Here is a 19,211-nt window from a genome sequence, read left to right as displayed (position 1 = left end):
ATGAGGCCCAATGTGTGAAACAATCACCGAAACATGTTAAAATATTCTAAAACAATATAACAATAAAACTGCACATTCAAAAGATATTAAAATGCAGCATCATGACCTTGTAAAAACCCTTTTATTTGGTACATTGCAGCCTTCAGATAGGACAACAGAGCCCATGCTGTCAGTTTGATTTCTGCAGTTAGTAGATAAATCATGGCCGGCCTGCATCGGCTCAAGTCTGTACATTTAAAAACCTGGTCAGTTTTCTTATTACCCCATAATCTCAACAGAACAATAAAAAATGGCTCAGATTTTCATTCAGGGCGCCACAAATGGGGCAACTCGGATCATCTGAAAAACCTGCCCATTTCACAGTGTTACCCTCAGCCATAAGGAATCAAATCCTGCCCTAGTGATGAGCCAGCTTTGATGTTTTTGCCTGGCCCATACAAGGTACGGCTGTAAAATTGGCTTCCCATTTATGAGCTTATGAAAACTGTCCAATTGTGTCACCCGTGCTGCTATTGCACGTTTAGCCATGAATTCCCATGTCACAGCTTCTTTAAATAATCTTACTTCCAGCAGCAGTAGCACTACTGAAGGAGATGACACAACCGGCACATTAGACTGACACATAAGCTCCTTTACTGATCTCAGCCAAGGTATTTTGGCCCGCAGGTCCCTACTCAAAAATAGCTCTTATGGTAAAATGACATAATGTGGCATTTTTCTTTCCCCATATTATCAACCATAAAGAATTTGGGGCAGCTTCCCAATCATCCTCCCTAAAAGCCATCCCCAGTTCTCTATGAACCGAGGCATTAGAGGAAGAAACAGTCTTCTTTGGTGGCTTTCGCTTCTTTTATCGCTTGCCAGATCCAACGACTCCAGGGAGACCCTGAAGACAGTGAAGAGAGCAACGAGGATGGTCCACCACAAGACTCCGGACTAATGAATCCTGTGTGTGTGGGGGATATCGTACTCCTCGGGAATTTCGTGCAGCGCTGGAATGGCCCTAGGTCCGCCGGCCCACACATCATGGAGAAAATGGAGAAAGTAGCCGACCAGGCTGTCAAATTAGAGGGTAAAACAGCCTGGAACCATTTGTCAGACACCAAGCCCTACAAAGCAGCTGCCTCACCTGGCAACAAAATCACTGTGACCGACAGGGCCAACTTTCAGCACCCAGGAGAGCTACAAATGCATTTGGAACTTACACGACTAGGGAGACAGGGACATCCAATGGTCATGCCCTCCTGAGCGGCAGAAATACAGACTAGAACTCTTGTGGATATAGATTAGAGCACACTGTCTGTTTGTTATTTTCAATTACCGCAGACACCAAGTCTATGTGCAAGCCGATATTACTGTTACTTTTGCATATATTCATGTTGCCCTCCAGCCGTCACCCAGATACATTCTCCAACCAATTTGTTCACACTGTAAGGAGACCCAGCAGATTCTGAGCCCTATCTTCCAGAGTTTACTATCTTGCCTTTATAGAGTATCCGGCCCAAACATACCCTCAGCTTGAGCACAGTGATCCCCCGTTCCATTCCACGTTAAGAGACCCATCAGTAAAAAAGCTGTGGGAAGACGTGTTTGCCTTTGCCATCAGTGACTATTTGGTCCGTGGGACATAAGAGTGTTTTACAATAATAACAAAGTAGCGCATTTCTTTGCGCATTTCAGGCAGGCAGCTATACATTCAGGCTACAAGGATGGAGCAGCACATGTAGAAATGAGGAAAACAATAAAAACCTTATTATTATGTTGTGTCTATTATTTCCAAGAGGGTTGGTGGGATTTGTTTTCTGGCAATAATAGTTTGGTTTTACTTCTAACGCTGTACCCTCTACTAACATTCCCCCAACCCAAGCAGTTGAAACGACCATGTCAGGTGGTTGAGAGAACACTGCTGATAAGGTAAGGAGAGGTAAGCACAGTGTTGACACAGACATGAAAGGGGTTTGACATGTATCTCACCGACACTGCTCGAGTTTCTAATAACATGTGATACAAACACATGACAAAAGTAGGTAAGGAAACACCAGCGAGAGCTGTTATGTCTGCTTTTTAATCCCCTACGCAAGGAGTGCCTCCAGGACATTCACAAAAACTGAAATACCCACAGCAAGAGCACATTGCCTGATGTATCTCTCGATGGTGCAAACTCAAGTAAGATTTCAAGGGAAGACAGCCACGCTGAGATGGATGTCCAAGGGAAGATTCCTGTATGAAGATAATTACATAAAGACATTAGACATGATGAACAATTATTGGCAGCTAGATGAAGCTATACAGTACATAACTGACGGACATGAGAAGGGACACACAAAGTGCCATGTGCCTGGACAAGAGTAAGGGAGACAGGAGGAGAGCCTGGTTGCTGGGAAAAACCACAGAGCCTAGTGAATGGCCAGGTATTCACAAACAATGGATGGCCGATGGAGTGGTGGGAGCAAGGCTCCGACACTAGCCCTGCCATCAGTGATGAAGGTGTAGGAAGAAAATGACAAAGGCCTGAAAGAATGGGAAGCAAGTGTAAAGTTGCTGACATGGGTGGAACATTCAGCTGGTCCAATGCCGATAATACCCCTGATGACACCAGCACTGTGATATCAGAACAATGGCGAAGTTCCAGTTGGCGAGAATGTTGGTTGCAAACACATTGAACAACTCGAGCTATGTTGGCAGGAACAGAAGTGCTGATGGACCACTATTGGGCTTGCAGGACGAAAGCATAATGTAAGCTGCTGCCTGATTGGGGAGGAGTTTGCTCGCTGGTACACATCAACATGCCTTTGTCAGTCATGCCAAGAAAGGATGTGAAGATCGATGAGTTCCCAAAAACAGACAACAACAAAAGAAAGAAGAGGTAAATCAGAGTGGCACCAACTGTCAAGCAAGAGAAGGAAGGGAAGCAAGCAGGATTGAGCATAGTAAAGAGGGAGGGAATTACTTCTCAGAAGCATCAGAAACGGCACTAGATGAGGTTCCAGCAGAACATGGGCTGTTCCGCAGGACACAGATGTTCTTTGCATCAATAATTCCCTCTGTGCAGAGTACACAAATGCCAAGTGGTTACACTCACTTGCTGCATGCTTATGGGAATTATTAATTCTACTGTGAATGGGTTCAAAGCCATAAAGGAAGAGCTCAGAGCGATAAGGTTGGTGGCGCTTCAGAATACATACATCCTGGACCTCCTCACAGCCATGGAAAAAGTAGTTTTCGCGAAGATAGGGAGTTCCTGTTGCACATGCACACCGGCCAACAATGAAGATAACGGGACCCTATCAAATGCAGATGCACAAACTGGCACAGATGCATGCCAAGATGGAAGATGAAGCAAGGGGGACAGAGAAGGACCAGGGCTGGATAGCGTACATATGATCACGGATGCCATCATGGCTATCAGATGGACTAAAGATAATAATGGGAGCACTCATTCCGGCAGCAACGTCAATGTGTGGGATCAAAATATGCATGGCCAAATGCAAGAAAACAGCAGAAGAGGCTATCAGAATGCAGATCCTTATGGATGTAAACATAGGAGGAGCAAAGGACGAGATTGTTGCAGAAAGAATTGCACAATGCCAACCAAATCCATGAAGCTGGGCAACTCATTCGATGCCAAGTACTATGAAGGGAAGTGGGTTTGATGCAACCCCGAAGGAGTGTGCTGTTACATGTAGTGTTCATTCGATGACCACACCAAACACTATGGGCATCTCGGAGGAATAACGAAGATAGGGCAGCCAAGAGCAAAAGGACTGTTGTATAAGGATGTGGTTGACAGGTCAATGAGAGGGGGGACTGAAGAGGGATGGGGAAGCCTACCACCCCGTCCCCCTCCTATGAAATTCATGACAGGGAAGAAGGCCATGAAACACTGCAATCACCCATTCTATTTGGGACCGATTCTCAGTGGTCTGATGATTGACAAGTATGTCGAGAGATACCCCCTTAACCAACGATATCCTATCAATCAGCTCTACAGACCAGGTGCAGTACGGATTTACCCCAGCATGGATGAAGAGCCTCATGCCATGATCAAAGACACCACTATTGCAGCACGACATAGCACCGTTAGACATGAAGCACACATGCCATCCACGCTGCAGAACACACACACTCACTTGAATACATGAAGAACACAAGCGTACAGTTCTATAGTTAGTGGACAGACACATATACACAATAACATACTGTCACTGCTTTTATTATGTTTGCCATTAGCCAGACGCAGCACGCAGAAGCTTCCTGGTCAGACCAGACGTTAAGGAAGGGACCCGCTAAGGGACCTCGTAGTAGGGCGGTAAGGGATTACCGGCACCGATCTCCTTACCGGTGTCCGGTATCCCTTACCGCGCTACTCATAATGAGGCCCATTATGTTGTTCCCATAATTCTCTTTGCTTTTATGCAAATCGCCAGGATTGGGTTGCATATAGAGATACTGTGTTGTGTAACTTGGGGTGGGGCACACCTCTTGGCCCCGCCCCCTCCTTCCCGAAGCCCTGCCCTTCCCAAGACGTGATAGTTCCCCAATAAACGTTTTACATTTCCAGCACTGATTGCAGGGTACAAGGTCCCTGGATCTAGACTCAAAGGACCCCAAGACCCAGATGAAAGGTGGTGCCTTTCCTCCATTGGTGAAGAAAATGAGGTTTATACAGAAAGGAAGAATGGGGGGAAAGGATGTGTCGGTGAAGGTTGCAGATATGGCTGTGGGGAAAAGAACATAGAAGTAGAAAGAGTACAGGAAGGTATGGGAGTGTTCCATTGCAGCTACTGGATCTCAGGTTGGACAGAAGGGGCATTGTTTCTTCCGACACCACCTGCAAACAGTGGGGCATGCACCTGAGCCCACATCCAGTGCAGCCTTGCCACAGATGTGGCCCCATACTCGGGGGCCTTTCCTTAGGGAAAATGTACACAGAGTGGATGAGTTGGATGAAAGAAGGGGGTTCGCCTTGGGCCATGTCACAGATGAAGGTCCAGGGGAAAATGCCAGGGCGCGTAGCTGGGCCGCAAAGCTTTACAGCGACTATTAGTGGTGCCAGCCCATTGATAGCAGGGACGCAAGGGGTGCTCAGGTGCATGAGGACTGGTTTGGCTGAAGCAACATTGCCAGAAGCGCACGCGGGAACGGGTAAGAGAGGCACTACCCAAAGTCCAAATAGTGTGCTGGCGTGACCATGGAGGCACAAACATCTGCTCTTAGTGGAATCAGAGAGGCATTACCTGAGAAGAGGACTCAGGGTGATGTTCCCAAGAAAACATAGAATGGGGGGGTCTAAGACGAACAAAGCAAAGGCGGAAAACTTTGGTGGCTTCGTGTTCTAGCTGAGGGGGTCTGCTCACATGGCATCTGGCACCAGAGATTAAGGAAAACATATGAAAAGAGAAGTATGTTGATCCGTTCCACTTTCTTGGAGAAGAGTGTGGTGGATGAATCTGAAAAGGGGTTGCAGGATAGTGAGAATGGGGCCCAGAGGGCAGGCATTACAGATAACAATTGTGAATTGGCATATGGGCCTTTCTATATATATGCCTGCAATGTTGCAGTAATATCCAGAATATATGCATGAAATGGTAGCTTATCACCACCTGATTTCGTCAACACATGGGGAGTATTTGCATTGTGCATGGATGGGATATTATGAGGACTTCAGAGGCGCATCCTGGCAATACAGAGTTGCATTGGGGTTAAAAGGCTGGGGACACGTGGTTAAAGAATACAGCTATTAAAAAAAGAGTATGGTCAGTGTGGATGGTCAAATACTTTGCAGAAAAAACCAGTCGTGATAGACCAGGGGTCCAGCAGGTGAAAAGAACGGGACCTGCACCAGATCTGACGCCACATGCAAGTTGAGACGTGGCTGATTTTCTGCAGTTTGGGAGCACATCCCAAAACACATTATTATAAAAGTCAAATGAAAAGAACTGGAAATAGCACCTAAACTGTAAGAAAGGGGGGGGGCAATCATAAAGGCGGAGGAAGGGGGGCGGTACTGCCCAATGCCTATACTGATTAATACGGAGGCATTGACACCGTGGCTATCATCTTATCCAGCAGTTAAAGTGGGGCCGTTTCTGTAAAAGAGTTTCAAGGACGGTTTTTGCATCCCCGCTGCACAGGTGGTGTGAAGAGAGAGGCACCGCACAGTCAGGAATTAGCGCTGGTGACCCCTGGAGTTGTGGTTAGGAGACCTGCAAAGGAAGTTTCCTTGGATACGGTGGCAGGTACACAGCAGGTCCCTCACTTTCATTTTTTCACCTTTGGTGCTTGTCCCACAAAAGGGAAAAGGACAATTTCGTCTGACACATAATTTGTCTCGTTTCCAAAGGGGCCATAAGTGAATGATGCAATAGAGGCTAGAACGTGTGCTGTGAGGTGTGCCTCGTAAAAGGGTCGCAGATGGCAAGGTGGATGTTCAATGCCTTCAGATTGCTCCCTGTGCCCCAGAGGATTATCAACTCCTCGCTTTTGATTTTGAAGGAAAATACTATTTTGGCAAATGTGTGCCAAAGTTTTGTTCAGTTAACCATACTACTTAGAACGCATTTGGAGTGGGTGACTAAGGAGGAGTCGGGCTCTCACCACTTGGTTCACTACTTAGATGGCTTCTTGTTTCTTGGTCTGCCCTAATTGCAGGAATGTAGGAATGTAGACATACATTTTGCCGATTTCTGATAACTATTGAAAGGTTATGGGTACCATTAGCACATCATAAGACAGAAACCCCCACAATGAAATGGAAGTTCTTAGGCATTGAGTTGGTCTCAGTGGCATGAGCCTGAAGAGTTCCACCTGAGATGTTTCAGACCTTCAAGGATTCATGGAGGGAGTATTTGCCCTGCAGATATGTGACTTTTTACCAACTTCAGATGTTGGTGGGGCAGTTGACTCTCGCCATTAGGAATCTCCCAACGGATAGACCATTCCCAGGATCAGGGGCGATGGGTGCCCTTAGGGAGAAATAGCATAGAATCCACCTGTCCTTTGAGGTAAAGGGCAATTTTCGCATCTGGGCAACATTTTTTCTGAGTTTATTCGTCCGCTGGTCTGATCATCACTGGTAGTGGCCATCACCGGGAACAATCAATGTGGACCTAGGGCTGTTCACAGACACAGTAGGCAGTGTTGATTGTAGTGCTACTTTGGGAATAAAATGGTGTGGGTCACATTTTTTGAATTATTATCCATATTAGTACCTGTTGGGGAGGGGGTGGTGGCCTCCCAGCCAATGAGGAGGCTCAGAACAAGATCTTTACCATTCGGTACAGACTCCGCTTCCAGCCTCCTCAGAGTGGGAGACCGCCATCTTCCCTCGCTGGGAATCAGGTATGTGTGGTTCTCTGTGTCCCTTTCCCTTTCCCCCACCTCTCTTTTCCACATATTCAATCCTCCCTACCCCCGGCCCACTTGCCTTGCGATGCCATGTCCCTCACTCGTGCCAGGGACAGTAATGTTCCTGGTGCGCCTCCGAATCTCTAACGGCCAGAATGGAAAGGTAGAAGGGACTACGTGTACTACCTTTCTCGTGTACTACCTTTCTCCTTGATACATGGCAGCCATTTTTCCTTTAGCTATTTCTCGAGTTGAGAAATGGTTAACACGCTGTTTCTTAACTTGAGAAAAATACACTGTTATTACCCTGTTACTACATGCCATGGTACTAATAGCAATATAACGCTTGCATGGGGGGGGGGCATTACTGGTCATGCTACTGTTAAAGCCCTTGCTTCGCTCGGTCTTGTAACTTATGCGCTGAGACATTACATGACAGGTCATGCCCCCCTGATCAGGTTATATTGCTTAAGTAGTACTTTGAGGAATTCGACCATCTGCACGGGGATAGTGCTCTAGACAGGGCTTTTTGATTTTTCAATAAATGAAAATGAATAATGGGAGACAGCCTCTGGAAAATGTGTGAGGCCATTCTGCACACATTTTACGTGCTTCTCACACAAAACGCAGTCACGTGTACTCCAGGAAGACACAGCCTACAGGTGCCATCTTCCCCTGTCATATTCAGCTGTAATGTGAAAGCTGGGGGTACATCAAAGCATCTCAAGAAGGGGGAAGGCACACCATCCTCCAGCCATGGGCAGCCTAATTTAAATATCAATGGCTCCATGGATCTGCGTTGCCTTTGTCGAATCCGGCCAGTGGCAGTGCATATTAATGAGAGATAATTGAGGCAAGCCTACTGAGGGGGCTTGGTTGCCAGACAGACAACAGGAAAGGCAGGGCTAACACCCCTTTGGTATGCAATGTGGCAACTTGAAGCTTGTTCCCATCCTCTGTATGAAAGGCAGTGAAATGCATGTCTGGGTCCACTATTTACTGCAGGTGTCCCTGCAGAGCGGACCTCTTTCAGAGGGACGAAGGATGTGATTTGGCGGCACCAGGAAGTCTGCTCCCATCACCAACTTCAAGGGAGACCTGCACTTTAATCAAGAGTCACAGAGAGCTCAGTTAATCAGAGAGACACTTTGATCTACAACAGACAGGGATATGGGTGGGACTTACGTATATGTTGTCACCCCTTATCTGTCCTGTTGCAGAGCACTCTGGTTATGACCTCATGCATAACAGAGGATTGTTGGTAGGGACCCAGGATTGTTTCATTAAGGTAGGCTTAACCTGCACCAATCACTGGGCCCATTTTCTTTTAAAAGAGGGCTGAACTCCTAACTTAGCAGATCATCTGACGACTTCAAAAGGAGTAAGAAGAAGGACTCATTTGGACGCGGGCTGAAGGTACAGTCTAGGAAGGCCAGGAGTTCCAAGAGGGAAGCAAGATTCCTCCCGTAAACATCTCCCAGGGAACAGACAGAGATACCAGACTCAGAGGTCCTGTCTGGCAGCTCCAGAACCGTTACCCAGCCAGCACACAGCGTGCCCTGCTAGGCTCTGCAGCAAGCTTCCTAGGTGGGAAGTGCCAGAAGGTCTCTGAACCCGAAACCAAGGTCAAGACAGCTGCCTGCAACATTCTCTTCAGCTTTGGGCTGTCTGCCTTAAAGGACGATATGAGACCAGTGCAGAAGCAGGGAGGAGTGCGTCGACAAGCATCTACCATCGTCCACCTTAAAGGACATTTTTGAGCCAGTCATGCCCCTCGAGCTGCAACCGACTGCACCGCTGACTGTTGTTACACCACAGTTGCTAAAGCCATCCAAGACAACTCAACCAGTACTTCAGAAATGCCGACAAGCAATGAGACAATGATTCCTGACCTCATCTGTCCAGCCTTGTGCACCAAACTGTCGGCCGCCTGATGCCCGCAGCTGTCTCCAGTCTTGAACTCTGTCGCAGAAACTGCAAAGTGCTCTAAAACTGACTCAACCCTGTCGAGCCCAAGATCATCTACAGCACAAGGTACATTGTGTTTCTGTCCCCTGGGTCTTCTCTGAAGGCCCCTAGTGACATTTTACGACCCATTGTTCCCTTTGTGTTGAGACCAAGTATCCTTGAACTATTGCGATTAATTACTTTACCAACTACCCTCCTGTCAGTATCCAGAGTGCATCCCTTTTCCATCTTTGAAACTGCATGTCCTCTGCCTTGCTTTATGGGTTGGGCTGTATTTTTTATCGTGCTAAAACTGCCTTTTGTGATAATAATAAAATTTATATTTTTCTGTATCCTTGACTGGACAGTCCAACGCGATCCCACGCACTTGCGCGATCTGAATGACACCTGGCCTAGTAGGATCGTTGTCTGTCTTCCCTCTGTTCCCCCTCCCTTGCCTCGGCGCGCCTTGAAACACTTGTGTATAGGTGCGTTATAAATGCCATATCATATCATAACTTATCATTGTGTAATAATTGTATTTTCGCTGTGTTACAACTAACTAACGATCCACGACCTTGCAGAGATAAGCCTGCTGTTTCCGTCCACATTACCAAAATTGGTTTTATAATTGACTTGGTTTTCCAATCTGTCCAGATCCCTTCTGGTGTACTAGAGGTGGGGCTCTTGGGGGCTGATTGATGGTTTAGGACCCTATATTCATCCCTGGACCACTAATGCCCTGGAAGTTGATTCGTCACAGATACTCTCATTCAATTTCGTAATCTTTGAAAAAGCTTTCTATTTAAGCAACCAATTTGAAGAAGGGTGATATAGCTGCAGTTCATTCTGCTATGTTTGCACAATACAAATACTTCAATCAATGAATCAATCAATCAGACTTTCCCTCAAATCCTTCCTGCCCAAGGAAATCAGGTTGTTTCTCTCGACGTGCAAAATGACCAGTTCGGGGTCTGGCATTCCCAACCTGGCACTCTCATTCACCACAACCTCCCGAACCTGTCAAAGCCGCAGGCCCCCAACACCAATCCATAGTGCATGGAGATGTCGGGCGCCTTCAAGAGACCTGACCTTGATTGGACACTCCTCTGCATCCTCTGGAGTGACGAGCAAAACAAAACGTGAACTACACAAAGACCACCAGCATCACACAAACCAATCTTTACGAGACAGAGACTGCCCTCCCCCACCCCCGACCTTCAGTGATAATATGCCCTGGCCCTGTACTCCTCTAGCACAGTAGGTGAGGCCAAATGTATCCTTTGAATGCATTTGATTTCCACTTTCACAGTTTCATAATTTGACCGTGGTCTAAACCAAAACCTGCTGCCATGGTGGCTGGCCCATCCTCGAGTAATGAGGGGCATCCCCTAAACCTCATTTCGTATCCTGGCAGAGCCCTTTCGAATACCTTCCTGAATTGATAGGGAGATAAGCAGAAGTCATCCTGGTGTTGAAATGATGGCCATGTGCTGCCTCCCTTTGCTGATAGCAAATCATACATGGTCCGTATGGGACAAATCAGGACTTTGCTGTAAGTACCCAATGATATGTTTGCCATTTTCCCTTCCTGATGTTAGACTGCCTGAACCACAGGTGTACCACTATACTGTTACGGACCACAGTGTTGGCTGGGAGAACCCCCCATTTCCCACCTTGAGTGCATTCCCCCACCAGCTCACCAATCCAAAAGGCCCCAAAAAAGGCGTTAACACATGGCGCATGAAGAGCGTGCATTCGAAACCCTACCTACAAAACCATTTCAAGGCCTGCACGTTATCCTGTGATTTTGATGGGTCAAAAGGCCTCCTGCCATCCTTCTGAGACCAACAGCCTAACCCAACCTGAAATTTTGTCTTGCGTATGGCAAAATCTGATGCCGGGTTCTCCACCCCTCGCAGACCTGCAAAGAACCGCAATGCAGCTACATGCCTACACGCCAGCGCCCTGGATTGCCTCCTGACCTTGCAAATATCCCAGGTAGTGCAGGAGTAATGCCCCAGTAAATATCAACCCAAAACCCTGATCCCTGCAAAAAACCCTAAAGTCCTAAAACGCACCCTCATAGGCTACCTTAGTTTATGCAGCCAAAGAGCCCATGATCACTGGGCACCAAGCCTCCAGAGTATCTTCTAAAATTGGGTCAACTTCTCCTCTGCCCTTGGGAGCCAACGTGACACTCCTGCATCTTAAAATGAGACAAAGCAGCAGCAGCATTGTTATTCATGCCAGGGACATGGCACGCACGAAAGTGAATATTAGATATGAGACGCATCAACACTAGCCATTTTGATGGTTTCAAGACAATGGAACAAGAAGCCCTCAGAATGTCAGTGGCCTGCACTACAGACATGATAAGGACCAAAAGGCCACAGTCTTGTCTACTAGCGCCCCCTCCCAAATCGTCAGAAATAAGACAATCCGGAACAGCTCCAGAAATGTAACATTCCGCACCAAGCCACACTGAAACCACCTGAGAGGCCGTTGTTTCCCGCACCGTTTGGGACCCAAAATGCCACCAAAACTGAACACGCAATGCGAGGCTGGTAGCAGTACCAGTGGCGGGAACGCTCAGGACGAGGCAGGCGATGCTCACCTCCTCCATGGGACGTCCTTAAATGGCAGATTTCCTTCCGACAGATCCCCTCCCTGTTCCCGCCAAGACCGCAAACTGAAGACACTCGCCCCCACCAGGCGCACCCTGCCACGTCCGGCTTGGCACGTAGCACCACCCCTGTACGCTGAGACGGAGGGGAAAAGAAACAGGCCCATGCCACACCTTCTGCCAGTGCCAAACTCCACTCTCCCAACCCGGTCACACCTCCATTCGAAGGGACCTTACCTCCAGAAACAGTAATGGAGACTTAACTTCTTTGTTTGCCCCTAGTGGCGGTCCTGAGGATAAGGGCAATCTGGTGAAGTTGCCAAGTAGGCACTCATGGGAGGGTACCAAACTGGGAAGGGCTGCCGGGGCGGTGGAGCAGGATAAGGAGACACTCGTTTCATTAAGGGTTTTGGTGTCTACCGAGATCGCTCTCTGGGCATAGGGGGAACCAGAGATGGGCGCCCTCCCACCTTCAACTGATTTTTCTAGATTTCATTAGCTGTGAAATGCAGTGATGTTGTAAGTGTGGTGTGCATAGAATTGAGCGTGCATTATTGTTACAATAGTGAAAAATATTTGTTGTTTTGTCAATAAATGTCACTGTTGCATTTTTTTAATAGGTGCAGCCTAGTGATTACCTAAAAAAATGAAATGTATTTTTTTCTTTCGGGCCCACCCCTGGTGTGCCCATTCGTATGAGTCCTAGCAGAATGCCAGGTTGGCAGCGCTGTGTACATGGAGGTGGGCTGGCAAGCTAACGAATCATTGGAATCGGTAGTGTAATGTCATCAGGCGCCGCCAGCTGGTCAGGTGACTTGCAGGATTGGGGTGCATGACAGGATTTGGCAGATTTAAAAGCGGCGAGAGGGGTGCACCCTCCCTTTTTGTCTCTGCTGCACCTCACAACCACTTGGACTCTCGTTTTGCCATCCACCCATTATACTTCCAGTATCCGGAGTGCATCCCTTCCCTTCCTGAAACTGTCTGTCCTCTGCTTTCCTTTACAGGGTGGGTTGTATTTTGTAGTGTGCTAGAACTGTATTTTGTGACACTAATAAAGCAGATACTTGTATACAACCTTGACTGCTATACCAGAAAAGGTTATGGGATACAGTTCATCAGGTTCCATTGTTTCTGAGAAAGGTAGGAATCTGTATCACACCATATATGTTAAAAGGAAGAAAAAGGATAGGGATGAAATACATAAGAATACATCTCATTATCCCGTTATCCTCAGGATAGACAACTTGATCTTCCCCGACCTTTAAGAGTCATTATAAAAAAGTTCCACTTCACTCCCCCCTTAATGCGCACAACAATACTGAGACGAGGAAGAAACAACTAGGAGCTGTGAGGATTACCTCCATTGCCTAGTCAAGTACTGAAACGAAGAAGAGACCTGAAGGTCAGGCATGTCCCGTTGATTTGCATAATTATGGTCAGGCAAGGCAAAACCCTTGGCTCACGCCTGCAACCTGTTAGACCAGCACGGATGCATAAAAGGTGCAGGCATCAGCAGCTGTCAGAGAGAACGTGGGAAACCTGGAGAGCAGAAGGACCAGAGTGAAAGCCATGTGGGAAGAGAAGCCTGGACTTCAGAATGCCACAAGAAGCCCTGGGAATCCCGCCTGGGAGTGAACGCTGACTAGAGGTCCCGAAACGGGGTAGGCGAGCAGCAGGCGCTGTAGGAAGGTGAAGGCGAAGCTTCCCATAACAGCCGGCGAGTGCGAAGTGGAGTGCCCAGTTATTTCACTGTCCTTCGGAAGACGAAAGCAGAAAGAAGGAGTCGCCGATACTGGGTAAGTGTCATGGACACTTAACATACCCAGGGCTCTTGAAGGAGACCGAGGAAAGAAAGCAACTCAAACCTCCAGGTTTCAGTTCACAATAGTTTTTCAGAAGGCCATAGAGGGGGCGGGCCTCGCGGGCTTAGGCTTCGTGCCACATTCTCTCCGAAACAGGGCTGGCGATCATGGCAGCCAACTGGGGTTTACAGGGGGATGAAATCATGAGAATAGGGAGATGGAAGTCAGGGGTTTACAAGGGGTATATCAGGCCCCATCTGTCCTGCTTGGCCAAGAGGTTGGTGGAATTAGGTGGTGGGGGCAGAGTTGTGGCACTGGATGGCTTGTTCATGATATGTATAACATATCCTTTTCTTCTGTTATCTGTAGAGGATGCCACCAGTGCGAGTTGTTTGGGTGATCGATCACTCTTTTGTACGGCGGATGGAAAGAAAGAGTGAGAGACTGCCCGGGGGTGATGAAATGTCCTGAGTGTCAGTGCACTGGATCTATAAAGGGGGCATACGGATTAGGGATGTGCGTGATGCAGTAGACAGACACAAGGCAGAGCATCACCTGCCTGAACCGGATTTGGTGATCCTCCATGTGGCGGGAAATGATTTGGCACCCATGGAGTGGAAGGAACTGCGCTTGGCATTGGTATCACTTTTCGGTTGGCTGGGTAGGTTCTGTCTGCAATCAGTGACCGCTTGGTTACAGATTATCCCGAGGACAAGATGGGGTGTGCTAGGCCCAGCTAGGCCCTTGAACATTTCAGCAAGAAAACTGAACAACAAGCTAGCGATACTGGCAGGGGAGCGGGGATGGCTCTTGGTGGTGGTCAATGGCTTGGTGAGAGGATCGGACAATCTACATCAGGATGGTGTCACCTATCAAACAAAGGAACTGATTTGTTATTACAGAACTCCCTGGCATTAATACGCTCCACACACATTGGAGGTAGTTCCCCTGATCGACATGTCATGGGCCCTCTGGCAGGTGGGGAAGGACCAAGTGGTCATTGATGTGCCCCTCCCGGGGGACCTTGAGGCCGTTAGGGTGCAGTGGCAAGGGCACAGTCTGCATCTCACTGGGGCTTTCGGGCTGGTGCAAGTTCAATGGGGAGGAGACCAAATATGGGGTGGGGCCAGGAGGTGCACCGTTTTGTTCAAGGAATGGTGCCTCCTGGGATCACCCCAAAATTAGGGTATGGCGGTGAGGTCCATGATGTTTCAGGGGGACCTCACTGCTGTACAGCACCCCTGGGGGCGGCTTGTGTCGGTCCAACTGGGTCATATGTCACAGCGGGAACCACTAATCATATGTACATACAATGTTAATATGTTTTTTAATAAGAATGCTTTTTGATTTTTACAATTTTAGATCCAAGTTTATACCTCTGAGTTTTATGAGGATTTTGATGTGTTTAAGAAATTTATGTGGACCTATCTTTTTCCAGAAAGCAGTGGGTCTGTGTGGTTGCCACATCCAGAGCTGGCCAGGGTCATGGGCAGTCTTTGCCATCGCCCCGGCCCTGCACTCTTGAGGAATCGCAGTTACCAGCTGCCCTGAGTATAATAAGTGCGAAGGGCTGGGCTGCTTCCAGTCACCAAGCTTTTCTTCATTCCTGTGTTAGGAAGGCCATGCTCTCAGCTCCCAACCCCCCGTGACACACTTCTAGAGACATATTCCTCCGCCCACCTCCCCAGCGGCCAATCACACACGTGGGGCCTCACTGATAGGGCTTATCACGCTCTTTGTTTAAAGTAATGGTCCATTTAAGAACCTTTGTTTAACAAAAGGGTTTGAACAGGAGCATTTTATTTTGAAAGCAGATACAGAAACAATAGTTTCCATCCAAATCTGTGTTCTTTGAATACAATTAAAATATGTTGACAAAAAAGAGTTATGCACTATCCCAAAAGTATTCATATGTCCATATTTGATGTCTTAAATACTTTTGAATGTCACATTTGACTTGCATCAAATACAGAATGCCTTTGTCTCTTTGTTACCATTTCACATTCTTAAAAGACAGCCTACAAGCCATTTTTATAAAGTTTTATAATGTTTTGAAATTGCATTCTGGTATTTGTAGCCTTCTAGATGGAGTGAAAATAACGTAACATTTGTACTCTTTATGTTCAACATATTTCTATAGGGATTCCTATATAGCTGGACTACTTTAATTATGATGTGTGTACTTTTCAAGTTCGATTTATAAAGTATTGTTAAAAGCCAAATGTTGCGGTGAGGAGGGGAAAGGATCAGAGGACAGATGAGTTGTGCTGATTTACCAGGTCAGTGGATGTAGGAAGAACATTTGCTGGACTGAAGATGTTCTACCTTGTCCAGGACTGATTTTCAGGGTACAAGTTGATATTTCATCTGGGGTGACTACGTCCACACCCTTTTTCAAAGTGCCGATTCCATCATCCTTGGGGGTTTTTGAGGCTAGGATGCAAAACAGCTTGTTTGCTCAAGTTTTCACCCACCAAGATTTGTATCCACTAATCCACAAAACCACGTGAAAGTGTTGACCATATGGGCCTTAATTTATGTAGCATGCCATGCAGGTGGATGAGAACAGAATTACTCTGTACTCGTTTAATCAGACCGACTCAGGAAGAAGGCACAGTCTTTTGACTGTTTTAATATCAATTATCTAATTTAAGTGATTTCAACCCGGCACTTCACCTAAGTCAATGGGCCTCATTACAACTCAGGCGTTAAGGGTTAACGCCACCGTTAACCCTTAACGCCTGATTCTGATTTTAACGCCTGCTTTTAGCAGGCGTTAAAATCCATGGCGCTAACCTGCCATGGTGCTAATTACGCCGCCGTAATTTACGGTGGCGTAATTAGCGCCTTCCCCACTCCCATTATGCCCTATGGGGCAAAAATGGAAATGGGGAAGGGAAAATGGGAAATGGGGATTTACCGCCCCACTCACCTTGGAATGGGGCGGTAAATCCGCCATCCACCATGGTGTAAACGGAGTTTACACCATGGTGGTAAAGTTGGTGCACTTAGCACCTAGGTTGTAATGAGGCCCAATGCCTAGCGTGGGATTCACAATTGAAACCCTTAATTATTTATTTATGTCTATAAGTTATTTTATTTCTGAATGATGTACCCTTATATCACGCCCCTCTCTTTGAATACCCCCCCGGTCACACTGAACCAGGAAGCAGGCTGTTTTGCAAAGTTAAAATATGTATTTTGTGGATTTGCACAATATATATATCACACTACTTTAATGGTTATACAATGATCACCAATGATCACAATAAATCTCTTTAATCACACAGAGTGATCATAGGAAAAATAATGCAGCATAGAATAATACTTTGTGTGGGTTCAATCAAAATGCAATGTGATTACTCTTTTCCCCTGCACACTACTCAATCCCCCCAATATGCAATATAAAGAGATGGAAGGAGAGAGAAGAGGTTTCAGGAATACAGAATTCAACGCAATAGTATCAATCCCAATTTACCCCCAGCAAACACAGAGAGAGAAACAGGAATGATTGCAAACGTGTCAAAATGGGTTAACGTTGGCTTTGCATGAATGGTTAAAAACACTGAAAATGGATTTAATTCACTAAAATGGTTTCAATACTAGTGGGAGCCGCTTTGTATAGTTTCAGACAAACACTAGCAATGATTATTGAATAATTAGCAAGTTGAAAACTTAATTCTGAGGTCAGATGCAATTAATAGCTATTTCACACGTGATAGATTTGAGCCAAACGAAAAATTTGCGGCAAACTTTTCCACGCACTTTCGTTTCTAGCATACACAGTGAAGAAGTTATGAAGGTTTTTGTGGAGGTCGTTCTTTTTCAGAAAGATTCAAACTAGCAAAACAAGAATGCGCTTTTTAAAATTAATAAACAAGGTTTCTTTACACTAGGGGAGACTATGAAGATGCAAACTACACGATAGCACAGCCACCAGCCTAGGATATCACTGGTTGGTTTGGTCTGCCGAGACGCTCGCCTTTCTTCAGAAGATATATCAGCGCAAAGATGATTTTAACACTATTATTACAAAGGACTATAGGGTAAGAGAAAGCGTTCAGTCAAGACAAAAGGATTTCTAGCAATACCGTTCTCGATATAAGAGAATGGGTTTGATAGGGATGACTTATGGACAATGCATTTGCTAGTGACAATTCTATGCCATGGATACTCACTACCAATGTTTGAATGGACCCGTCAGGGATCTGGTCAGGGATCTTTCTGGACAGGAATTCTGCTAGCACACCTGACTGGACTCAAGGCGCTCTGGTTCTGCAATCAGCAAGGCACTCTGGACCACGCACGGTGGGACTGGACTGCATCTGACGGGCTCTGGTTCTGGCTCGCAGCTATCTGGTCACGGCTCGGCTCTACTGGGTTGGATCTTTGGATTCTGGCAATAATTCTTAGCAAGAAAGCATAACAGCACAGCCAGGATGTTCTTTGGTTCCCCTTAGAGGTCTGGAGTAAAATCTGGTTTTGGATTTTTAAAGGCCAAGCTGAGAAGGGTTCAGCTTTTGAAATGGGCCTTTCTGCTTTCAAAGTTCTGGAGTCTGGAATCTGGAATATGGATTTCTCTTGCAAAGTGCTCCACCAGCAATCGGTTGGTGGGTGAATGTGTGTGTGTCCCTAGGTCCTAAGCTGTCTCTATTTATAGATTTCCTAAAAGGGGTGGGTATGCTGAATTCTACTAGGCACACCCTTAGGTATTCTATTGGTTGGGGTCTTTCCTCTCTCTTGATTTGAGAAGAAAACAGAGTGTCATCATGACAATGTGTTTTATTATCCAGGGAAAACCTCCCCTTTGTCTTTGCACATGAAATATACTTTTCCTATAATGCATATTTACAATTTTACAAACTTGATAGCAATAGCCTATTTATATCACAGGTTTTTTGGAGCAAGTATTCATCCGACCCCCGTTGGAGTGAGAGCTTGAGTCTGGATTTGGCAATTTTTCACACTTTTGGTCTGTTACCCAATGTCAGATTTGTCCACAATTTTACACATATGTGCGCATGATATCTGGGCATAATCATATGAAGTTTCATGTTTCTGGCATCAATACAATTGCTACAAAACCACAATTTCTTCAGTCATGTCCCTGAACATAGCACAGAGTTCTGAGTACTTTTAAAACATGACCAAACATTTCACATTAACAATACTGTAATTTTACAATTTTTACAAATTCGCACAGTCCTATGGCAGTCCTTTTTCAAAAATATACTTTACTGTGCTTTAAGAATAAACAAAACTGTCTGTTCCCGCCCCCAAAGTTTCTGGTGTCTCAAGATCAATCCCCGCCTCTTTCCTCTGGCAGGGGCTTCTGTTGATACTTGCATCTGCATATCTTTTCAATCAAGGAAGTCCTTTGTCTCTCCCTGGAGCAGCAGCTCAAATCTCCTCCCCTCTTCATTAGCACCTGAATGTGAGTTCCTGTGCCAGAGAGCAGAAGAGAGGTGCCTTTTGTTGGGGCAAGC

This window comes from Ambystoma mexicanum, chromosome 8, assembly GCF_040938575.1.
Source record: "Ambystoma mexicanum isolate Mex_15411 chromosome 8, UKY_AmexF1_1, whole genome shotgun sequence".
Lineage (NCBI taxonomy): Eukaryota > Metazoa > Chordata > Amphibia > Caudata > Ambystomatidae > Ambystoma > Ambystoma mexicanum.
This window is presented reverse-complemented; position numbering follows the sequence as displayed.